The following is a 25571-nucleotide window of genomic DNA, read 5'->3' as shown; positions in this document are numbered from 1 at the left end:
GGAAAGGGGTAGGGAAGAGAAGAGCTGAGACTTGATGAAGCCAAGAGTAGACTGTGAGTGTTTAAGATCGAACAGAGTTCTATTACAGCTGGTTGCTTGCCGACCCTCCAGCTCTGGACCTGAGTGAGCCCACGTGACCAGGAAAACGTCCTGCCACCCTGCCCTAGGGAAGTCATTCTCACTGCCCCCCCCCCCCCCTGCGACCAGCACTGATACCAATGGGAAATTAGAAAGCAAGGTAAGAAACACTTCGGTTTGATCTACAGGGGCTGGAGAGATAGCTCACTGGTTAAGAGCATGTACTGTTCTGGCAAGAGGACTCCAAGCTGCCATGTTGGATGGGTCACAACTGCCTGGAACTCCAGCTCCAGGGGATTTGATGCCCTCTGATGAACTCCACAGGCACCTGCTCGTGTGTGTACATACATATAATTCTAAAATATCTTTTTTGGGGGGGAGGGGGTTCGAGACAGGGTTTCTCTGTGGTTTTGGATCCTGTCCTGGAACTAGCTCTTGTAGACCAGGCTTGTCTCTAACTCACAGAGATCCACCTGCCTCTGCCTCCTGAGTGCTGGGATTAAAGGTGTGCGCCACCACCGCCCGGCTTAAAATATTTTTTAAAAGGGCCAAACTACAGTGTAATTAATGGAAACTGGCCTGGACCTGATGTGGGGAAACCTCACTCACCTGTGGGAAGAGACCTTTGCCCTTACAGCAGTGAGAAACGGAACAGGGAAAAGATAGGGTTAAGTCATGTGTCACAGAAGAAAGTTCTTGAAGGGAGCACTTTGCTTCTATCCATGTGTTGTGTAAGCATCGAAAGTGCCTGGGCCTGGAGTGAGGGGGTTTCATTTCTTGAACCTTTAGCATCTTTAAATGGCGTACAATTTACTAATAAACAGAACCATCCTTTGGTAGCTAAGCTGCTAGTCCCAGTAGGAAAACCGTTCTGTACTTTGCCCTCAGTTCACCTGGTGGTAGTCAGTGATGATCGGTAATAACATCGGATGCTAAGTATTTCAACAAATAAGTCTGAGGCACGGTAGCCACATTAATATTCTCAGAGCTGGGATAGTGAAGAGCTCGGAAGGCCTACGTCTGAACCCGGCAAACCCATGTAACCAACCAGCCTAGCCTACTGAGAAAGTTCCAGGCCAGTGAGAGGCCCTGATCAAGAAAGCGGATGCCACCGGAGGAACACCCGCGATAGTGTTGTCAGTTGACAGAATCTAGAGTCAATGGTGAAGGATTGTCTTGATTACATACATTATTTGATTTGGGATGAATCATCTTGACTGGGTGAGGCCACCCCCTTGGCACGGGATCCTGGTCTGTGTAAAGGGGAGAGGAAGTGAACCCAGCGGTGGTGCGCATTCCCAGCTGTTTTCTGATTGTGGTTGTGTGAGCAGCCGCTTCAAGCTCTCGTCGCCTTGACTTCCCCACCATGATGGACTGTATGTACCTTTGAGTTGTCAGCTGGAATAAATCATTTCTCCCCTTGAGTTGCTTTTGTCTGAGCACTCATCAGAACAAAAGGAGAAGACAGAAATCGTCCTCTGGCCCGCCACACATTCGCCCTTCTCGCTTGTAATATATTTGGTGTCTGAACACTCACAGTTGGGATTTCTAAAATTGTGTGCATAATACTGAATCGAGTTGAGATACCAGAATTGGAACTGAGAAATTAAATTGTACTGGGAGCTCGTGGTGGATGTCTTCCCTGCAGAAGAGCAGAAGAGCCCACAGTGTGTGTTAACTAATTTTACCTAGCAGCAAAACCGAACCTGCTAGATGACAGCCGAGTCTGCGGCATTTCCTGCTTACTCTCCCGGATTTGTTTGCTTTGTCTCGGTTATCTTTCAGCTGCTATGAAATAACCCAGCATCACATCACAACTCGACTTATGTTAAGCAAAATGAGTGCTTAGAAAGACTAAATATACCACACACGTGTTGCTCAGAGATTTCCCCAACACAACAACCAAGTCTCTAAAGTCAGTGAATACTTTATCAGGCCCGGCTAAAAGAAAATCATGGAATCAAGTATCACGTGCTTGAACAGCCAGAGTCTAGTTCATTGCGATGTGCTCCCGGAGGTTCATTTTGTATGCTGATTTGCCTGGGCTGCAGTGCCCAGTTGTTTGAACAGATGTTGTGAAAGCATCTGTAGACGTGATTACAGTGAGCAGTCAGCAGATTGAACACATCACCGGCTTCATGTGGACAGACCACTGTCAAGTCCAAGACCCCCAGAACAATTCTGTCTCGAGCATTCAGCGTAGAGCCAGCCTGTGTCCCGCTTCCTGGAAACCTTGTAGAGTTTGGACTCAAAATTGCAACATCACCTCCTACCTGAATGTCACCCAGCCAGCTCTGCAGATGTCAGAACTCTCAACCGTGTAAGCCAAGTCTAAATCTCTCTCTCTCTCTCTCTCTCTCTCTCTCCCATGGTTTGTTTCTGTGGTTGCCCCAATATAGGGATACTCCTTAATTGCGAGCATCCCTTTTCTAAATGTCCGCTTCATTTTTGTAATTACGCGCTGGCTATGTTTATGTCAACTTGACACAAACTGCAGTCAGTTGAGGGAACCGCAGCTGAGAAAATGCCTTAAGGCGCGGCTGTGGGCCAGCCTGTAGAGCATTTTCTTAATTAGTGATCAACAGGAGCGAACTCAGCCCTTTGTGGGCGGTGGTGCTACCCCTGGGCTGGTGGTCCTGGGTTCTATAAGAAAGCAGGCTGAACAAGCCATAGGGAGAAAGGAAGCAGCTCTCCTCCATGGCCTCCACTTCAGCTCCTGCCTCCAGGTTCCTGCCCTGTGTGAGTTCCTGTCCTGACTTCCTTTGGTGGTGAGCAGTAGTATGGAAGTGTAAGCCAAAGAAACCCCAAATTTTGGTCATAGTGTTTGATTACAGTAGAACCCCTAACCAAGACAGATAACAGATTTCTTCTTGACTTAGTTCAATACTTGATCTGCTAGGACCACCTGCGCTTCCGTTTCTGCTCTGAAGTACGTCTCAGCCCTGAGATGCTACATTTGTCAATACGCCTTCTGTTTTTCAGCAAAAGCAATCGTTCTCATTTCTTGTCTGAAAGAAGTAAGTCGTGCAGTGTCCAGGAGTAAAGATGGAATTGTCCTTACCTCAGTGACAACAGAGTCATCTGACGTTAACGATGAAGAGCATCATCTAGGGACTCGGTTCTGAATCACTACATTGACCCCCAACGTTGATTTTTTTTTAAAGGCATTTAGCAATTATTTATAGATACATTTAGCTTCGTAAGTAACTTGAAACCATTCTCTTTTTTTTAAAGATTTATTTATTTATTATGTATACAAATTCTGCCTCCATGTATGCCCGCACATCAAAGGAGGGCGCCAGATCTCATTACAGATGGTTGTGAGCCACCATGTGGTTGCTGGGAATTGAACTCAGGACCTCTGGAAGAGCAGCCACTGCTCTTAACCTCTGAGCCACCTCTCCAGCCCCCTGAAACCATTCTCTTTGGGGGAAGAAAGCACAAGCAACTTCAAAATTGACCCTAACAGCATTGGAATTGACTACCCCAAGTTCAAGTCTTAGTTCTCGCCCAAGACAATGGTCATTTTCAGTTTATGTGAATATATCTGACTTTATTGTGCGAGTTTATGCTTATATAACCCAAGCCATGCTCGCAGGGCAGGGTATGGAATACACACTAACTGCTTGGCTTAGAGCCTGGCTCCACTATTTACTATCTGACTTTGAGCAAGACACTTAATATCTCGACCTGACTAATTCACAGGACAGATTTTAGGGTCCCAAGAGCCTATTACGCAAAGCAGCCAGCACTGTCTGGCATGTAGCAAGCACTATAAAGTCCTTGCTACGATTATTTCCCCTCCTCTTTTTTTTCTAACATCAGTGGCATCCTACTGGGTGCTATTTTATGTGTAAGCCCATTGACTTCACCAATGGCCTGTAGGTATCACTCCATAGTATCACTCCAGCCTCGTCTCATTCTCCATAAAATGATTTCAGTCGTATCTAGAAGAAATGCATTTATCTGAAAAGCTCACCTCTTTTTCTTTATGATTCAATGAACTAAATCATCTGGGAAAAGAAGGGTTTGGCAAGTTAAATGGTGAGGCTGGGAGATCCGGTAGAGAGAAGTCAGTATGTGGAACTGGAGGGAGTTAGTATGGATATGGTCAAAACACAATCATGTACAAGATTTGCCAATAATTGCCTTTTAAACATTATGGAAACGTCTGTCTGCGAGTCTACATTGAGCACAGGTGAGAAGCTTCTGATGTTATTTGGGGGTGATCTCCTCCCTCTGTGGCCTCTGCTGGTCTTTGAGTCTTGCATATCTGAGGACAGTGGCTCGCTGAGGAGGAAGAACCTCCTGGCAAAGTTCTCTCTTGGTCCACAGCTGCCTCACCATGAAGAAAACCACAAGTGTGTTTAAAAGGCAAGCGTGTGGTGCGGTCAAAGGTTATGTTTATACTATGGATTTGCCCTCTGAGGTTTCCAGTGGAGGCGATTCCTTCCTCCCGCCCACGAAGGATTAGAAAGTGCCGGTTCCTCTGGCTACTGCTGTTGGCATACAAACCTCTACCCACACTGAACAGGAAGTGGTCCAGAAGAGAGAACTCATCGAAGAGCAAGGGAAAGACGCCTAGAGGGAAAGTTAACAGTATGCCCTTTCTGCAGAGGATCCCATTAGGTGGCTAGTACCCCTATCTGTTGGCTCACAGCCGACCGTAACTCCAGCTCCAAGGAATCCAATGCCTCTAGTCAACACGGGCACCTGCACACACATACAGATAAATACAATTAAAACTAATAAAAATAAATCTTAGACAACCAAAAGAAGAATGATGTGGGAAAGGTGTTTGGGTTTTTTTTTTCTATTTTATTTTGTGGGTTTTGTTTGTTTGTTGTTTTCTTTCATTTCAAGTGTTGAGAAGTAGAATGCACCAGAAGGAAAAGGCCCAGGGAAGGAGAGGATTTGCTGGTGGACAGTGTTGCGGCCGGAAAACAGCATGAGTTCCCAGCAACCTTGTGCCTCCTGCCGCTTCTTATAGAGCCCAGTGAGGGATCTGAGCACAAAACTAGCCTAGACAGTGCGGTGGGCTCAGGAAAGGAGGGCCCAGGCTGGTGAGAGTCGGCCCAGCCAGAACCCTTTCTCACGGCAGGCCGAGTGCCCCTCCTTGTCCCTCACTCTTGGAAGAACTCTCAGCCCCCATGTCCAGCTGTGTTTGCTCTACTTTGTTTTTTGCTTCTTCCTCCCGACCCTCACTACAGACCCGCACCACAGACCCGCGCCACCTCTTCTGCTCCCATCTCTGGTCCCAGCAGCTCCCTTCACCAATCCTCCAGGGCCTCCTCTTTCCTTGTCCCGTACATTCCTGGATAATGCTCCTGACTCTAGCCATGGAGGTCCGATGGCTAGCATGTCCTGAGCACCCTCTATTGGATGACCCACAGGCTCCCCCACTCTGTTGCCCCCCTTCCACCTGCTCACATACCAGCAACGTTGTCCTCAGCCACCCATGCCAGAGCCTACTACCTGACCCTGCTAAGTTATCCATCCAAAAAGGCCCCTCTTTCTCCACCTCCCATTCACTCCGTAGAATCTCATCTTAAGTATGGACGTTCTCTTTACAGTTTAGGATCAGGTCATCGGGAGGTCTGTGCTGCCCTTTGGAGGCAGGTGAGCCTAGGAAACAGCTTTGTTCCCTGGAATCCTATGTGGTTTGGGGCTATGCACATTCTCTCCCATGGTGACGTACTTGGTAGCTGTTCCTTCTGCGCGCCCTATGCACACAAACCCGCTCTAAGCAATGTGCCCGGCAACCCTCCCTAGTACAGCCCAGTACACCCAGTCCACATACTGAGCTATCGTGGGCCCATCTCCAAACAATGATATGTCTCCCTGCCCCTGGGAACAATCAGATTTAGATAATGTTTATTCAAATGTAGTCCCAGTGTACCCACGTATGAAGAACAAAAGGACCAATCAGGCCTGAACTCACTTTGGGTTCATATGCAATAAGTCAAAACTGTGTCCTGTAGTAACCTTTTAGGAAGACGCCCCTGTTTATCATCTTATGCCTATGCCTAATTATATATGCATGTGATTGAAACTAGATGCATTATGGGAAAGGACATGCACAATTAAGAAAAATAAATGCATACCAGCTGTGATGGTGTAGACCTTAATCCCAGCACTTGGCAGGCAAAGGCAGGTGGATCTCTGAGTCTGAGGCTGGCCTGGTCTAAGTACAGAGTTTGAGAACAGGCAGGGCTACATAGAGAGACACCTGTCTCAGAAAACAAGAAAGGAAGGAAAGACGGAAGGTGAATATATGACCGTATCTATCAATCAAAGCAGAGAAGATCCAAATGAAAGTCCAGAGTCAGTAAGTACCCCCTCTCCTGTGGACACTATTTTAAAAACAATGTCTGTAGCCTGGGGCCTTGAATACTCATGTGGCCTTGCTGCTTTTGTGAGTCTTTATGAGCCCTTTTGTCAATCCTTTGGATAAGAAGCCAAGAACCTGGAAACATCTGGTCCAGACCCCGACCACCAGTAACACTTCCCAAGCCGAGGGTTGGAATGTTAGTTCAGCCTGACCCTACCTCACGTTCCAGACCCGAGACTGTCCTCTGGGCCCTCAGCCCTCCTCTGCCTAGCTAACTACGATGGTTTTCTCTTCTACAAAGACTTTATTAACAGTGCTCTGGCATGAGAGTGCTCTCTCTGCGGTGTGCACCCCTGGGGCACCATCGCTTACCTTGGCCTGTACCACAACAGGGTAACATCCACACTGGTATAGGTCAGCTGCCCCTCCCTCCTCTGGGACCTTCACCTCCCTGTGGTGCCTTTCAGGACATCAGCTGGATCTTTCCTGGCCTTGTGTGTGCGGTGGTCTGAATGTTTGTGTCCCTCTGGTTAGAGCCCACCAGGCCGTAAAGACTCTGCCCATGCCATTGGGTTAGTGTTCTATAGAAGGACGGGGGCGGGGGTTTTCTACTCTCGCTATAAGGATAAGCAGGCCTATCTGCCCTCTATGAGCAAACCCCTTCACAAGCCACCAACTTGCCAGCACTTGGCTGACAACTTCAAACCTCTCGAACGTAGAAAAATAAATTTCGCCCGCGTATGAATTACTCCATCGCTGACGTCTCGTTGGGGCCACACAGCCATTATCTCTCGCTCCTCAGACTGTACGTGCTCCAGATAAGTAACTGAACAGAGTTAGCTCTGTCCTGAAGCCACACTTGTACTTCAGATTAACCCAGGAGGGCAGCCGCCCCTGACGTTGCCCCTCAGGACAAACAACCTAGGCTCAAACCCCTCTAGCCTATGCCGGAGCAGACCCACCTTTACCCGGCCGTGTCAGAATGCACGGGTGTGGGTGTTTTAGAAATCAGAGGTGAGGCGAACTGCCTGAGGCACCTGGGCATGGTGCCATCCACCGTGCCGCGGGATCATTCTTACCAGATGGTCTTCAGGCTGGTATTTCTTCCCAGTCACACGGCTGAGCTGATGCAATTGTGTTCCAGAGGTTAGAAGAGAAAAGTTGCTGGCATTTGCTGGCACTCTTTTCTGCAAGAGTCCGTGCCTTGTTTCTGTTTATGTGGCAAAGGTTTTCATAACAATCAGCCGTCTCTGGGAGAATGCCAACGGCTTGTCTGACCAGCACAGCGGGAGACGGCACAGTCAGGCAGGGAGCGAGGAGTTCTGAAGGATACCACCGCACTCAGCACTCGGCTGGGACACTCAGACGACAGCCAGCGCCCTGGAAGAAAGAAGAACAGAAATTGGGGCCTGGCGAGAGTTTCCACAGGCATCCCAAGGTCAAATGAACGGGTTTTCTTCCTTCTACCACAGTAAAGAAATATGACAGACGTCCCCAGGGGACCAGGCAGTCAGGTGTGGGACCTTCTCATTGTGTGCAGGATGAAAGCTAAACACGACCAGGACACTCGTATCCCTTGCTCTCACCGAATGCTGCTCATATTTGCTAACTTAGGCAGGTGCCAGAAGGGTCACCATCAGGCAAAGGACTCCAAGCCCTCTCCTAGACCAGATCCCAGAGACCCAGAGTCCTGGGAGAGGCGGGGGTGACCGGAACTGTTCGCAAAGCAGAAAGTGAGGTGCTTCCAAAAGAAAGAAACCAAGAGAGATTTTTATTTTTCTTAATTAAAAAGAAAAAAAAATTTTTTTTTTTTGAGACAAGGTATCAGTTGCCCAGGCTGTCCTTGAACTTGGAATCCTCCTGCCTAGGCCTTTCAAGCAGCTAGGTTCACAGCCCTGCCCCAGCAGGCCAAGCATCAAAAAGCCATTCTCAGATGAACTCTTCTGTCTCTGTCTTCACCCACAGAGCAAGGTTTCTCCTTCACTGGCTGCCACCACACGGTGGTTGCTGCTCAGAACTGCTGAGATTTCAAGGTCAGCATTCCTCCTCGCTGCCTTGTTTCTGACTATTGATTAAATCTCCCGTGCTTCCTCCAGCAATTAAGTTCAGCTTAGGCCTTGAACATGGACCCTGAAGTCCACGCTGAACAAAAACTAAGAAGTGAGAAGAGAGGACATGACTGCTCCTAGGTCCGCTAGAGAAAGTTTATTGTAGATAAAAGGGCCTCAGGCAGAGGCATCCAGGAGAGTCCAGAGTGCACATAACTAGACTAGGCAGTGTGAGGAGAGGGAGAAGGGAGGAGAGAAAACCAGGGGAGCAAAGGGTAGAAGAAACAGGCAGGTAGCCAAAATGGCTGGGTTTTACAGGGAAGGGCAGCCCAGCCACTAGGCTGGAGAAGTTTAGGGTGGGGGGCAGGCCATGCCAGCCATACCCTGTACCAGGTAGGGACTGAGGGAGGCTGGGAGAACCTAGAGGCAGGGTCCGCCTTAATATGTTAAATAGGCACCTCAATTAGCCATTTGCCCCAGGTTTGAGACCTAACACACACAAAGAAATGTTCCCACTGAGGCCTCAGATAAAGTGAGGCCCTGCCTTAGTCTGCTCTCTATTGATGGGATAAAGACCGTGACCAAAGGCAACTTAATGAGAAAAGGATTTATTTGTGCTACTGTAGTGATGAGGAGAGCAGGCCTGCTTTTCATCCCGCCCGGCTACCACACGGCTAGCTTAACACCCGAAATAACAACACACAGATTGTATCCATTTAAACACTGCCTGGCCCATTATCTCCAGTCCCTTATTGGCTAACTCTCACATATAGATCTAACCCATTTCTAATATCTAATTCATTTTTCTTATTGCCACTTGACTGTGGCTTACCGGCATGAGTCTAACCAGCGTCCGTCTTGGGTAGGAGAAGCATGGCATCTGCCTGACTCTGCTTTCCTCCTCCCAGAATTCTGTTCTGTCTTCCCCGCCTACCTATGTTCTGACCTATCAGGCCAAGCAGTTTTCTTTATTAATTAACCAATGAAAGCAACAGATAGATAGAAGACCCTCCTAAATCATGTTACACTTCCACATCCCAGTCTATCATCAAGGAAAGTAAGGGCAGGAACTCAAGCAGCGACCATGGGGGAAGGCTGTTTACCGGCTTGGTCATCAAGACTTTCTTCTACAACTCAGGACCACCTGTGCAGGAGCTCACTCCTGTGGTGAGCTGGGCACGCCCACATCAATAATCGTAAATCAAGAAAATGCCCTACAGACTTACTCACAGGTAACCTGATGGGGGAGAATCTCAATGAGATTCTTCTCCCCAGATGATCCGAGCTTGTGCCAAGTTGACAAAAACCTAACAGGGACAGGCCCTAACCTGTTCAAAACTTGTGCCCTTTGGCTGGGAAGGCGTATAAAAGCCCTAGCAGGCAAGCCCGACAACCTGAGTTCTATCCTGGGAGTCGGTGGTAGGAGAGAACCCAGCCCTGGGAGCTGTTCTCTGACCTCATATGCAAGCCATGCATGAGTAATGCTCTCGCATGGGCACTGCCCCTCCTGGCCACCCCCGCACACCATACTGTCTTCTCAGGCAAAGCCCTGGAGTCTGGGATCTAAATTGGATTTCTAACTAGGCATCCAACAGCCTGTTGAGATAGCCGAGAAATGACTCCCCAGAGTCCCGACAGACACTGTGTGTGCCCTGAGAATCAAGTTCATCCAGGACCGATGACTTTGTTTACTGCATACTTGGCCTATCACGCAGGTACACAAACTGTGTCCATGACAGAGAAAATGCCCCTTCCCTGTAATTAAACATGGCTTCTATTATGAATCTCATTTCCCTTTCAGAGGGATTAAAATGGTCCCAGACACTCCTCCCATCAAGAGGTGAAATTCGTTTCCCACCCTTTGAGCCTGACTTGGCCTGTGATGACGTAACAAAAGGCGCACATGTCTTCTGACCTTAAGAGACAGCAAAGCTTCTACTTCGTGGAGTCTCTCGCGGTGTGAAAGACTTACAGGGAAAGAGAAGCCCATCCCATCTCAGTCACTGAGCATATAACAAGCCCTGTCTGGGCAAGCCACATGAAGGAAGAAGAAAGGAACACTGTTCTTTGGTTTACTAACTCTAGGGGAGATTTACCACGCAACAACCGGGAACAGTACACGTGGCATTTGAAAACATGATGTTAATCCCAGGAAGTGAGTTTGTTTTAAATTAGATCCATGTAAAAGTACCCATTCAAACCTTCTCCCTACACACCCAGGTTAGATCTATAGGCTGCTACATGCATGCACAGGGCATCAAAGATACTCTGTGAGGTGGGAGTGTCATATATCAATCTGTTGATTTCATTGGTTAAGTAATAAACACACTGCTTGGCCTCATAGGTTAAAGCATTGGTGGGAGGAATAAACAGAATAGAATTCTGGGCAGAAGAGGAAGTGAGGTCAGACTCTGCTCTGCTCCCGGAGAGACCCAACAGCTGCTCTCTGGAGCAGAGGCACCAGGATGGACATAGGCTAGACTCTTCCCGGTAAGCGCACCTTGGGGTGCTTACACAGATGACTAGAAATGGGCTAGTCCAGGTGCGAGAATTAGCCTGTAAGGGCTAGAGTTCATGGGCCAAGCAGTTCTTAAATGAATACAGTTTGTGTGTTGTTATTTCGGGCATGAGCTAGCCAAGCGGCCGGGGTGTTGGGGACGCAGCCCCGCCGCTTCCTATTTCAACAACTCTGCTCACCCTTCTGTGAGCACTGGGAAAGAGGAACTCTCACTTAGAGCTTGCTCATGGTTCTCTCCCCAAATTGTGTCCTCAGTCTGGGAGCTTGGACAGTAGTCACCAACCCTGCCCTCGTTCTTTTCCTACTGATGTGACGAGAGTCCCTTTAAAGGAACTTCAGAGAAGAATGGTTCATTGCAGCTCACAGTTCGGGGGTATAGTCCATCCTCTGGAGCTTGAAGCATACATCCCATTGACTGTCAAGAGCGGAAAGCCGAGGGCTGAGAGATGTCTCAGTGTTTTAGAGTACTGGCTGCTCTTCCAGAGAACTTGGGTTCAGTTCCCAGGATTCACGAAGTGGCCCCCAGCCCTCTGTATCTCCAGTTCCAGGGAGTCCCTTTGGCCCTTCTGGTCTCTGCAGGCTGTAGGTACGAAGGTGGTACACAGACAGAAACACAAGCAAAACGCTCATGTACAGAATTTTGATAAGTTAAAAAGAGCAGAGAGCGATGGATGAATGGGTGTGGGCCAGTGCAGGCTCGCTCCATAATTATGCGGTTCTGGATCTCACGCCCAGGGAAATGGTGCACTTAGAGTAGGCTGGTCCTCACGCAGCCATTAATTCTTGCAATAATTCCCCACAGATATTCTCAGAGGCCCTTCTCCCAGGTGATCCTAGATCTCCCGAGTTGTGAATGAACACTACGTCACCTTTTTATTGCTGTACCTACCACAACCAAGGCAACTTTTAAATATTTATTTATTATGTATACAATATTCTGTCTGCAGGCCAGAAGAGGGCACCAGATCCCATTACAGATGGTTGTGAGCCACCATGTGGTTGCTGGGAATTGAACTCAGGACCTTTGGAAGAGCAGGCAATGCTCTTAACCACTGAGCCATCTCTCCAGCCCCCCCCCCCCAGGCAACTTTTAAAAGAAAGTGTTTAATTTGGTTTAGGGTTTCAGAGGGTTTGAGTCCATGATGGTGGAGAAAATCATGGGGGTTTTGTTTGTTTGTTTTTTAATTGCTGTTCTTGAGACGGGTTCTTACGCAGCCCAGTCTGGTTGCATACTCGCATTGTGTGTGACTCTGGCCTTGAAAATTTTTTTTTAATTTTTTATTTTATGTGTATGAGTGTTTTGCATGCGGGTATGTCTGTGCAGCATATGTGTGTCTGGAGCCCATGGAGCCCAGAAGAGGGCAAAGGGTCCCACAGAGCTGGAGTTACAGGCGGTTGTGACGCACCATATGCGTACCAGGAATGGAACCAGGGTCCTCTGAAAGAGTAGTCAGTGCTCTTAACTACTAAGCCATCTCTCTAGCTCTTGGCCTTGAACTCTGGTCTGCCTATTGGCACCTTCCTAGTGCCGGGATCACAGGAGTACTCTCTAATGTCAAGCCCAGTCTCAAACAATTTGTCTTTAAAATTTCTGTTTAACATAAGGTTAAACTTCTTGTAGATCACCTTGATTCCTTTATGGGATAAAGCACACAATTTCAAATAAAAATACAAATGTTGCTATTTTAGGGAGTCCTTGAATTAAGCTATAATCATTCCAGAATGAATCAGCATTATCTTCCACACTGGGAAGATAACTGGGAATTGGAAGTGACAAGACCATGATCATTCTGTTAAGTGCTTGGCTGTTTTCAGGAAAGGATGTCAACTGGGAGAGTGGTAAACACCTACTTCCACACGGGCTGTTCTTGAGACCTTGTTAGCCTTTAGGTTGAGGGGACCCAAGGGAAGCTGGGAAGGACAGGCTCCCCTAAGGATCCACACTTTCCCTCCCCTCTATTATGGAAGAGGCAGCATCTGGCCACCTCAAACTCACACTCCTGCCCCCCAAGCAGGCACCGCCACCCTTGTCTCTCCTCGTCCACGATCGCCAGACTTCTGCACACACTAATTCCTTCTTCTCGGCGCCAGGACGCTCTTAATCTTATTGCAGATCAGATCATTTTGATAACCGCCCCCCTCTAAAAGGAAATGAGTTACCAAGTCTGGTGAGAGTAAAAGACAAACGGAATTAATCCTTCTAGAGAGATGCAACGCCTCATTGGGATCCAAGCACTGTACGACCAGGAAGCCTTTTAAACAATGTGCGCTTAGGGTTCGGTTGGGTTTTGCTGTTATTTTGTTTTTATGAGTTGGTGAATCGTTATTTTGTCAGGCTGGCCTCCAAATTTGGGTTCCTGCCTCAGCCTCCGGGGTACCTAGGTGCCTGAGGCAAAGACCTGTATTCTGAGGTCTGTATTTTGTTTATAGCCATATTAAGTTCACAAGTTAAGATAGTCACCTTTGCAGGGCAAGTTCGGGACCTAGGAAATTAACCTAGTGAGACCTGCAGGCCCCAGGCTTTAGAAGCAATTAGCATTTCCTTTGTTAGTTTACAGTCACGGACCCTCAGTGTTTCCTTATTGGCTAGGGTCGTCTCCAGACCTGAATTCCAGCAGACCTGACACCCTTCCCTCCCCCATGCCTGTTTGCTAGGTAACAGCTCCCGCGGGATAATAAAGTGGCAGCTTGATCAGAAAGCCAGCCTTGCTATCATTTCTCGAGTCTCTTGTCTCCATTCCTCTTCCTCCTCCAAGTTTATCAGGGACTCCCATTCATGTCCCGCTGGCTAGGACACCTGCTTGGTTTTGTTGTCGGTTCTGGTTTTCAAGATGGGATCTCTCTGTGACATCGTAGCCCAGGCTAGCCCTGACCTGGCCCTCAGCCTCCCGGACACTGGGATTATAGGCATGAGCCATGCGTGGCTTTGCTTTGTCTTTAAACAAGTGTGAATTTGAGATTTTCTCCACTTTAATAAGCAAACAAAGGAAAACAGGTGAACACAATCATCCAGGAGAATTTGAGTGTCTCCTCCTGGCTTCCTTGCCCTAAACATTGAATCTCATTCCTTTCCTCTGATTACTGAGCAAATCAGAGTCCTGTAGAAGCCCTTGACACAGCACAGCTGTATTTGTAGATATGGGATCTGGGGGAAATGAGTGAAGGATTGGATGGAGAAAGGCTGGCGAACCTGGGGCCCTCTGTATCTGTCAGGAGCCATTTCCCCCCAATCATTACAGGAACCATCACCCTGGGGAGTCTGCAGAATGCCCCTCACCCAATTAGCAGCTATCTATTAGCAGAACACGCCTCACATTCCAGCTATCCAGGGAACCAGGTGTGGCCACTTGTGACTTCTGGCCTGCCCTTCGGAATGTAACTGAGCTACGTAACTGGGACCACGCGGCCGGCGAGATCCCGTGCCCTGCCCCCCATTCCTTACCATATATAAGCAGCAACCACCCGTCCCTAATAAACAGAGGCTTTGACAAATCTGCTTGGCCTCCTTCTTCTGTCTTAGCTCATTCCCTTCCAGGTAGCGCCCCTCCGAGACCCTGGAGTAACCGATTGCGGGGTGGGTTACAACCCCTAGACTGAGTAGCCCACCCAACGCAATCGACATGTATCTGCCCCTGGACTGCTGAGATTACCGGCGTGCACCAACAAGCCCAGCTTCCCTTTCCCCTTAAATACACTCCAGGATTTCATCACAGTTCTGGTTTGCATGTTCCTAATGTACAAATCTTTGGAGAAATGTCTGTTGAAATCCTTTGTGTATATTAGAGCTGTCTGCTGTTGTGGAATTACAGTTCTCTCTATACTCCGGATATTAACTTCTTATCAGATGTGGGATTTGAAAATGTTTTCTACCTATGGGTTGTTTTTTTTTTTTTCTTTTCATTTTCTTTATGGTGGCCTCTGATACTCTGATGTTTGAATCTGGTGTCCCCACAGGTTGGCATGTCTGAGCAATTCTTCCCCAGATAGTGGCATTATTTTGGAAGATTGTGGATCCTTAGAAGGTAGGCATGCATGCTTTTAATCCCAGCATTCAGGAGGCAGAGGCAGGCAGATTTCTATGAATTTGAGGCCAGCCTGGTATACAGAGTGAGTTCTAAGACAACCAGAGCAACACAGAGAAACCCTATCTCAAAAAAAAAAAAAAAAAAAAAAAAAAAAAAAAAAAAAACCCCCAAAAAAAAAAAAAAAAAAAAAAAAAAAAAAAAAAGAATGTAGGGTTTGGTGGGCAGAATCAGATCACTGGGGAAGGAACTTTGAAGGTTATGTAAGACTTAAAGATAATTCTGAAGCCATTTCTGACAATTTTGAATCCTCTCAGCCTCCGTGCCTTAGTGCTTCCCCTCCTCCCCTGGGAACCAAGGACCTAACAGCTACACGTGCACGTACTCAGTTCCTAAACAATTACACATATACGTATGTTTTGGTTCAGTCCCCTGGGAAACGGGTCAAAATGACCTCTTACCTCATCTGATCTGGCAACAGCTCTCCAGCCAATTATTGATAATAGCCCTTTTAAATAAGCCAATCACAACCACCCTTGCTTCTGTGACCTTCTCTTTTAAAAGTAGCCTGCGCCAGCTATTCGAGGTCTCTCGGCTTCCTGAATGCTGAGGGATCCTGTCATGACAGAATTAATAAATCCTCGTGCTTTTGTGTCGGCTGTGGTGTGTGAGGTGGTCTCTGGGGGCGACTCCTCCTCAGTGTTTGGACGCTAGAGTCCAACAGTTACATCCGGCCCTGACTTTGGACTTCACTCTGCTTACTGGTCCTCTGGGGTGTGAACTGAACAGCCTCCCCTGCACACTCCTGCAGCCTGGAACTGAGCTGTTCTGCCGTGTCTTCCCACCCACGATGAACTGAAACTCTGAACAGGAAGCCAAAGCCATCCTTTCTTCCACTAGATTGCTTGCTTCAGGTATTAGATACAGTACAGTAGCCAACACATGAGTCACAGTTTGGGTGGAGTCCAACTTACCTATTCCCCTTTCTGTTGCCTTTGCTTTTGTTAAGATACAATAGTATCTTAACAATACAATTAATTGTTAAGATACAATAGTATCTTAACAATACAATTAACCAGGTGGTGGTGGTGGTGGTACACGCCTTTAATCTCAGCACTCAGAAGGCAGAGGCCGAGGGATCTCTGTGAGCTTGAGGTCAGCCTGGTCTACAAGAGCTAGTTCCAGGACAGGCACCAAAGCTACAGAGAAATTCTGTCTCAAAAAAAAAAAAAAAGGTGCTATTGTCAAACCTAAAGTCATACAGATTTTCCTTATGCTTCATACCAAGAGGTTTATTATAGTGTTGGTTCTTAGGTCTTCAGTCCATTTGGTGTACATGATGTCAGATAATGCCAGGTGGCCAACCTCATTTTTTTTTTTTTTTTTGTTTTTTCAAGACAGGTATCTTTGGCTATCCTGGAACTCACTCACTCGTGGACCAGGCTGGCCTCGAACTTGAACTCACAGAGCTCCACCTGCCTCTGCCTCCCAAATGTTGGGATTAAAGGCTTGCACCATCACATCTGGCTCAGCCTCATTCTTTTGCAGGTAGATCAGCTCTCCCAGTGTCTTTCGTTGACCTGGTAGTTGTTTCCCTATTGGATAGTCTTGGTACTGTTAGAATTCATCAGACGTGTGGATGTTTACTTCTGGTTGTCTGTGCCTATCTGTATGTATGTCGGGCCCACCATTTCAGTTACTGTACCTTTAAAAGTTTTAGACTTAAGGATGAGAGTCAACTTTGCTCATTTTCCATATTGTTTTGGTTGCTTTTATGCAGCTAGACTTGAGAGTGTGGTGAACACACACTAAAGGGGGAAGCTCCAAAGTCATGCTCTCTTGTAGCTCTCCAACTTGAACTTTGTATTTATTTACCTTGTGTTTTATCTGTATGTATGGTTGTGAGTTGCCATGTCTGTGCTAGGAATCGAACCCAGGTCCTCTGGCAGAGCAGCCAGTGATCATAACCACTGAGCCGTCTCTCCGGCCCTGAGCTCTACCTTTTGAAGGAGCCAATGACTATTCTCAGAGTGGGTCACACTGTACTGGACAAGTACGGCACCTGTACTTAGTTACACTATGGACAAATGGATGTGGCATAAGGAACCTCGGCAAACCCACTGTAGTTTTATAAAGGGAGCTGCATGCAAAGCAAACACTAGAGTCCTAGCTAGCCATGGCACAGCTTGCCGGTCAACCCAGCACTTAGGGAGCTAAGGTAGGAGGATTGAAAAAAATCTCAAACCGGAAAATGAGGACAAGCCCCAATTCTGCACTAAAAAGCAACAGGCTCAGAGCTGGAGAGAGGCCCATCCGGTAAAGACACCACTGCTAATGTACCCAGATCTGAGTTTAGGATCCCCGCAGCCCATAAAAAGCAGGCCCAGCAGCACGCATCTGCAACCCCAGCTCTGGGGAGGTGACAGTGTGGGGATCCCTGGAGCTTGCTGGCTAGCTGTTGTTCCAGGCAATAAGAGGGACAGAGGATGACATCCAACAGCCCCTTCCACTTCCACGTGCACAGTCACGTGTGTGCATGCACACACCCCTGAGTGTGCACAGTTAAACAGGTGCATACACACATGCGTGAGTATACAAGCACACACACACACACAGCAGCGTTAGCTCTCTGAAGCTTTTCCTTTGTTCTTTTATTTTCACTGATACATCCGTGGAGGTTACATTACCTGCCCTGCCAGTCTCTCAGAGATACTCTGAGGCCTGATTGACGGAAGCATGTGACAGTTCTTGCAATACTGAGAAGTTTGCTAACTCGGAAGCTGTTACTGTGCGCATGGCTATTGATCTTCCATCTCTCCAGAGTCACGAAGCATTCTTGGTCAGGCCCTTGACAACCATTAAGTAGGATTTTCTGGTCATGAAAGTTCATAGATCCTCCAAGATTCATTGCTAAGAATTTCAGCTGACAGCTTCTTACCTGATCAGCTCAGGGGACAACTAAGGAGCCACACTGTCACACAGCCAAGGAAAGACTCTGGAGAAGCTGGGAAGCCGGAGGGAGAGGGGACTCCGAGCATCTGCCAGAAGCTCCCGTTCCCTTCCTGACCGTGTGTGAGGGAGAGTTCGGGTTGCATCTCCAGGCTGGGGAACAGGAGGACCTGTCCCAACAGGAGGTCTTACAAAGACACAGTCAGTCCAAACAGCCAACACTGGCCCTTTGACTGTTGGCCTCGGAGCCATTGCCAGGGCTCCTGACAAGTCACTCTGGGCTCCTTGTTAGGGCTCCCGCGGCCCACAGAAGTACAGAGAAATCTCTTCGTCCCTGCTTGTTAACTAAGGAGGACAGATGGCCCTGTGATTATTTGGCCATATGTAGGTCAAGACTAAATTAATTAATAAGCAACTTAATTCCTAGCTGCCTCCATGAGCTTACGGGGGATCCCGAAACAATTGCTGTCGTAGCCTGGGAAACCGGCATGGTGGGGAGAGGAGAAGCCTCTCCCTCTAGCTCACCAAGTCCCCTGACCCAGGAAGGGACATCTTCGCCTCTCTACCCCATGTTGCCTGTTACATAACATTTGGGACACTACAGGGAGCCAACAGTTACACGTTTTAGGCGTCCACTAACTATAGCTGCAGCTGGTAGGGGAGAGTCTCTGTGTCCCTCTCTCCCCTTCCTCGGGGTGTCTTTACTGTCTTTATATTAAGCTTCCTGTAACTGGTCACTTTAGGGCTAAAAACAACAGAAGTCAAGTTCCAGAGTCATCTAAAAACCAACAAACAAAAAAACAAACGCCAGCAAACAAAACAAAGACTACCAAAAGGCAGCACCAAGAGAGGTGAGACAAATCCTACCAAGGGTCAGGGAAACAGGAAACTGTCACGGCTGGGACTGCTGAAGACAGAAAGGAGCCAGGACTGCAAGGTCCTTTCAGAACAGGGGCCAGAATTAACTCTAGTTTTGTTTGGATTTTAGGCAGGTCCTGGGAGATAGCGAGGCTGGCTCACGACTTTGAAGGCGGAAGGCAGAAGGTTGTGCCAGACACACGAGGGGCAGGAGTGGAACTCCTGCTATCACCGCTACCGCCCCCCCCCCCCACTTGATTCTGGCCTGTCCACACCTGCTCTTTTGTCACTCCCTGCTGCTTAAAATACTTCACACATTCGCCGCCAACAGCTTAAGAATTTCTACAAACGATGGCGGTGTGTGTGGCAGATGGATTTCAGGTGTCCGCCTCCTTCCTGTCTTTCCCGCATGCTTCCTGGAAAGAGCCCTGCCCAGAGACAGCATTTCAGGCCCTTATTGCAGTTAAAGGGTCAACTACGAGAGATGCCAAGTTTCGCCTGGAGCATAGCTTCCCTGATACTTCTTCCTCAAAATACCCTTGTTGTGACTCCCTGAGCTCGGACTGTGTCGGCTCAGTATGAGTTAAGTCATTAATAGTTCAAACACAGCCACGATGGAAAAACAAAAATTTCAGGAACAGTCGTTAAAACTGTTGTTTCTGGGAAACTGATACTTGAGAGTGAAGATTTGTCGCTGCCACAGAGCACAGCAAGGCTGCGTCTTCTGTGCTCTGGAAACTCTGAGAAGACGAGAAAACTGTACCTATTGAACCAGGTGTGGGGATGCAAGCCTGGAAGCCCAGTACTAGGAGAGTAGAGGCAGGAGGGCCAGAAGTTCAGGGTCAGCTCAGCTACTCAGCGAGTTCAAGGCCAACCTGGGCTGTGCGCCACCCTACCTCAAAAAAAAAAAAAAAAAAAAAAAAGAAAGAAAGAAAGAAAGAAAAGAAAAGACAATTTTTACTTTTTACTATCAGCCAACAGCTTAGAACATATGCAAGTTCACCCAGGCTTCCTTACAGTCTATACTGTAACTGAATCTTCACAAAAGTGACACTTACTAAAAAGTACAATGAGAACAAAGCCAGCTGGGATGGTCATGACTGGGTGGTTCCTGCTTAGTCAGGGTATCTGCTAAAATTGGTTTCAACCTACGTAGAGGAAAAGGCAGGTGCATGCTGACCTGTAGTAAAACCAATTTACAGAGGATAAAAGATAACAACGCACGTGCTGGGAATCAGTTATTGTTAAAGTTGTTATAAAAGTTGCAAAAGTTATAGAAGTTATAGAAGAATTCCTAGGGCAAATTCTCAAGAGTGAACAAAATATGGAGCCAGGCGGTGGTGGCACACACCTTTAATCCCAGCACTGGGAGGCAGAAACAGGCCGATCCTCTATGAGTTCAAGACCAGCCTGGTCTGCAAAGCTAGTTCCAGGACAGGCTTCAGAGCTACGGAGAAACCCTGTCTCAACGCCCCCCCCCCCCAAGTATATATGTGGTTTCTGAAGAGCTGAAGTCCAAGCCTGAAAGTATGCCATAGAGAGGGGCCTCAGCTGGTGGGCAAGGCCTTGGCAGGCAGTCTCTCGGCATCTGAAGGCTCATTACAGCTCCCAGGCATGGAGAGGGTCAGCGGTTCAGACCCACGGAAACTGCCCTGTGGTCAGCTGCTCTGTTCAGTCCAGTAACGGTAGCTGAGCCTCGTGCTTCTGACAGGCAAGTGACCCTGGTGCAAACAAGGCAGGGAAAACAGCCCTAACTTATCTGCAGGCCAGTGCAATGAAGTGGAGCTTTAAGTGGATTGATTTCACAGAACATTTAAAGCAGTGGTTCTCAACCTGGGGGTCATGACCCTTGGATCGCACAGCAGATATCCTGTATTATCAGTTATCGTATTACAGTTCATAACAGTAGCAAAATTATAGCTATGAAGTAGCAATGCAATAACTTTATGGGTGGGGGCGTCACCACAACATGAGGAACTGTATTAAATGATCACAGCAATAGGAAGGTTGAGATTAAAGGGGACCTCCGAAACTTCCCAGAGGACGTGAGCCATGCGCAGGGAGTGTCCAGTCTTGGCAGGTGTTTACATGGGGCTCCCCATCTGCGTCCAGTGCTCTGCTTGGGTTCTGACCCCCCACCCCGCCCCCAAGATAAACAGGACTTTGTGGATGGAGGACAGGAACTTAGCACAAGGAGCCTGGACTCCACAGACAAGCCAAGCAGTTCCCAGCAGCTGTTAACTTCCCACCATACAATCTCAGGAGTTTGATAAGTCATGTGCACTGTTCTCTCAAAGAACCTTCAGGCCTGTGGGCTTCCAGGGCCTTCTAAGCCCACACCTTAGATTATACTGCAAACCAATCTGGACATTAGACATCAGAGTACTGAGACAGCTATGTTATAATAAAAACCAAACACCTTAAAAACTGTGGGAGTGGTGGTGTACACTTGAGTATGTGGTGTGTGTGTGTGTGTGTGTGTGTGTGTGTGTGTGTGTGTGTGAGAGAGAGAGAGAGAGGGGGGGGGTATGTCAAGGCAGAAATTGGTTAAATTCAAGTGCAGTTTATACTATGTAGTGAGGCCCTGTCTCAAACCAACAAAACACCCACCCTGAAAACTGAGTTTGTAAACTCAGAACCACCTGGAAAATAAGAAAGCAATGGCACATTCTGGCTTAGATTTCAGTGCAGTAATATGGGCTGTTAGCATTCTATTAGGAAGTCTTTCTTCACTGGACAAGAGAAAAGACAGAATCACTGGAAGCAAGCCGGGGATGTATCTAGAGGTGGAGTATTTGCCCAGAAAGAGTGGCCCTGGCTCAATCCTTGGCACCATATTGTTAAAATTTATTAAAAAGTCAAACTGGCAAGCAGTAGAACACTATAGAAGATTCCTTTAAAGCAGAATCTTATTTTTTTTTTCTTTCCTATTTTTGGTTTTTCAAGACAGGGTTTCTCTATAGCTTTGGAGCCTGTCCGGGAACTAGCTTTTGTAGACCAGGCTGGCCTTGAACTCATTGAGGACCACCCGTTTGTGCCTCCTGAGTACTGGGATTAAAGGCGTGCACCACCACTACCAAGCCAGAATCTTATTCTTATTACTGTGCATGTGTGCAGGTAACCAGAGAAGACAGAAGAAGGTGCTGAATACCCCAGGGCTGGAGGTTCCAGCACTCATGAGAAGCCTGATGTGGGCTCTGTTCACCTGTAAGGCTAGCTCCTACTCCACCACTGCAGCCTGAGACGGCTCTTCTTCTTCACCTCGGAACACAAGTTCTTCATACCTTAAGACCAGAAAAATAGTACTTCTGAGTACTCTGGGATCCTCAGTCACCAATAACAATGGAATAAAAACGGTCATTTTTGGTTCGTATTTTACCTTCTCCACTTCTTGGAAAAATCAGGATTCTATTCTTTTCTAACCATTATATTCCCCGAGAGGACTTATCCAAATAACAGACAAGTCTCTGCCACAAAACACTAAACACAAAAAAAATAAAATAAAATCTTACCCATGAGCACCCAGTCTTGACTTCTGACTTGCAGCTGCGACACATGCTGCTGTTAGGCTCCCGCTGATGAAGGGACAAGGGACATCAGGCTTCAGCCTATAGCCTGTGCTTCAGAGCCCCAGCCCCAGGCTGGCCATTCGCCTGGCTAGGTTCCTCACGTTCCAGGCAGGACCTACTTACCAATGATTTAATTACATAGTTTATGCTGGCCAGATATTTAAATGCATTGATCCGATAATCTTCTCCCTCTGTTTCCATTCCAAGAGAGTTAATCATAAACTCTCAAGTGGAAGGACACAATACCAAAGCAAAAATTTTATCTGTTTTCTCTATCAATAACGAAATAGCTCAGAATAATTTACTAATAACAGGGAAATATGTATTAATATTAGGAATTCAAGTCATGGATAATTCTGTATCACCACAAGATGGAGTAAGAGTTCAACACATACACACCCACACACCCACACACCACACTCCCGTATTATCGTGTAAGTCACAGCGCTGACTTACTCTACTCTGCCATCTAGTGGTTATACGATCAGGCATTATTCTACTGGATCTGTCTCCCAAACAAGAATAGACACAGGAATTGGTTGAGAGAAAAGACTGAGCACATAGAAGAACGTGGTAACATCACAGCACAACAGCAAGATGCTAAGAAAAGGCCAGGCTGGAGTTTCAGCTGTCAAAACAAGCTCAGAAAAATCAAAATAGAATCTACCAGACGAGATCTCAGTACTTTGAGGAGGAAGGTCAGGATTTCAAGGTCATCCGTAGCTACACACCTTGCTGGGGTGGCAGGCACGGGCCTCTTGCACGTCCCAGGGAAGGAAAAGGACAGGATCTCAAGCGACTTGAACTGTGGATCTGATCACTTAGATTTATAGCCAGTTTATAGGATTTTCTTTTCATCGAGCGCCACTGCCTTTAAATTAAGGGTACATAATTTTAACTTTTGTCAAAAACTGCACTCCTTGGTAAGTAAGATGTCAGATAAATTAATCAAGGAAGACAATCATTCCCTTAAGAAACAAGAAAAGGACGTGATCAAGCAACCACGTAATAACAGAATCCATAGGCAACGCAACTTCTCATTCAGACTGCAAGGTGTCCGCTGACCTCCGCATGCTACCGTGGCATGTTCCCCCCAAATCATAAAGTGTCTTAATCAACAATCCATCTTTTCCTTAGTTTAATGAGGGGGAAATGTGTTGGTGATGCTTACAAACACAGAAGGAGTAACACCAATTTTGGTTTTTGCTTTTTTAAAAAGGTGTTTTATTTTCTTTGAGTGTTTCTGAATTTCTCAAAGTACATGTATACACAAAATAATATCATAAAATACGCATTACAAACTGACCACACTTTTACAGACAATACATCATTTCCTGAACAAAGTGACTGGCTCAGAACCGCCCCCTGCAGAACAGACCGGCACCCTCTTAAGTCTACGCAAGCCCAGCTTGGTTTATGCCCTCCCTACAGCACAGGTGAGTAAAAAAACTCTGAGTGCTCACAGTTGCTTTCTAAGGTTGAAACTTGAAAACTGCCTTTGCAGTCAACACAAATCCGTGTTATTATTTATGCACGACAACCTAATGACATTTATGAATCAACACTCCTGTCCTTCCTTCTTTTTTCATTTCTCTCCCAGCATTCTCTTTCTTCCTTGTTTTCTGTCAGGGGTGCAGTCCAGGCCTCACAGAGCTAGCAAGCATCTGATCCCAGCTGCAGCACCACCTCTGCCTTCCCTAGATTTCTTCCCCCCAGTGGTGAGGATTGAACTCACGGCCATGGAAATGCTTGGGAAGAGCCACTAAGTCACGGCCCCAGAAATATGTTAATATGTAACTTATGAGACCAAGATAAGATAGCCAGTCTGCTGAGAAAGAAAATAATAAAGGCAGTGCACTGAACTCAGCTGTTTCTGCCAGTGCGAATCAGTCCTTGCGAATCATACTGTGTTCAGCAGAGACAAACCTGAGACTTCGCAGCTGAACGTGCTAAAACATGATGACAATTGATGCTAGTAGAACTTGAACACTACAGCTTTGTAAATATAGCATAAATGAAATTTAAAAGGCAATTCAAATATTTCAAAATAATTTATTTTTTTAAATTCCACAAAATAAAACTATTATTTACATCGGTTGCAATAGCACTAAGAATTAGAAATAAATTTGTTTCGATTCTTGAAGACAATTATGAACATAAGACAAAATTTAAAAAAAAAAAAAAACAAAAAGAAAAAACTAAATGCTTCTCTTACGTGAATGGCCATGTGACTGCTGACATGCCCACTGGCAGATATAAACAGCAGACACCTTCAAAACAAATTACTTTATTTACACAAGCATTCCAACAGAGCCCAGTTGTTTTCAGTTACATGTGCAAGATTTTGTAGAATCACAAAAGTCAAACTGTCTGAATCTACATACCCAACTTATGCCAATTCAGAAAGCTCCACGTCAACACAGTACTGCGAAATCAGCCACATCCCAAAGCCCACAGGCCTCGCGGCAATTACAGTCAGCTGTGCGTTGTTTTGTTAAAAAAAGAAAACAAAAAAACCCTTCAAACCGTGTATATACAGAAAAATATGTATCTTTCATATCCATTTCTGAACTTAAAACCTATATACAAAATTCTTCCTTGCTTTTGATACGCTCAGCTCTGGACTGACAGTGACGATTTGACCCTAGCGTTCCATAGAAGAGACAACTATCTTCGGTAAGGAGGAGCTGGACCTAGTCACGCACTAGTCAGCTGGTCCTAGTGCGTGCCTGAAACGTACTAAAGGGATTTTGTAAACAATGGCCTTCGAGAAGACAGGAGGCCAAGGTGCAGGACTACGGGATCTCCTAAGGTCAATCAGACCTTGTTTGTGGAATTCATCTTGCCAGAAAAACAGACAACCATTTTTCTTCCTCTTTGTTTTCTGATTATCACAATTAACTATCAGGAGATGCTAATGGTGATTTCAAGGACACGCGGCTTCTGTGTGAGGTCTACTTCCCCCGCGGAGGCCGAGGTCGTGCAGTCGCGGCGAGTTGTCCCTGGGAGCCAGCGCTTTCCTCCGGCGCAGACGCAGGCTGAGCAGCAGGTGGTGGCGGTGTGGCGGAGAGCGACGGAAGTCTGTGCCGAGTACTCTCCTCCCCAGGAGTAGATGAATGTCTTTTTCTTCCAAATTCCTCACTAATGGGGGGCTGCAAAGCAGGAAAGACAACAGAGTAGACACTTTCACTGCCCCCC

The 25571-nt window shown here is 47.0% G+C and overlaps 2 long non-coding RNA genes across 2 annotated transcripts; one reads left to right on the top strand and one right to left on the bottom strand.

Moving 5' to 3' along the window:
- Positions 1-4666: 4666 nt before the first annotated feature.
- Positions 4667-22452, bottom strand: LOC126499335 (uncharacterized). Its single transcript, XR_007591064.1, has 4 exons — positions 22317-22452; positions 22010-22088; positions 7489-7789; positions 4667-4791 (listed from the first exon to the last, which is right to left on the bottom strand). It is a non-coding gene; the product is annotated as an uncharacterized lncRNA (long non-coding RNA).
- Positions 4789-22120, top strand: LOC126499336 (uncharacterized). The gene is made up of 3 exons (XR_007591065.1): positions 4789-6406; positions 14930-14997; positions 21922-22120. It is a non-coding gene; the product is annotated as an uncharacterized lncRNA (long non-coding RNA).
- Positions 22453-25571: the final 3119 nt, after the last annotated feature.

Source organism: Alexandromys fortis, unplaced genomic scaffold (assembly GCF_014885135.2).
Source record: "Alexandromys fortis isolate MF-2015 unplaced genomic scaffold, M_Fortis_MF-2015_v1.1 scaffold_15, whole genome shotgun sequence".
In the NCBI taxonomy this organism is placed as follows: Eukaryota; Metazoa; Chordata; class Mammalia; order Rodentia; family Cricetidae; genus Alexandromys; species Alexandromys fortis.
Note: the sequence above shows the minus strand (reverse complement) of the source record. Positions and strands in the feature narration are given on the sequence as shown.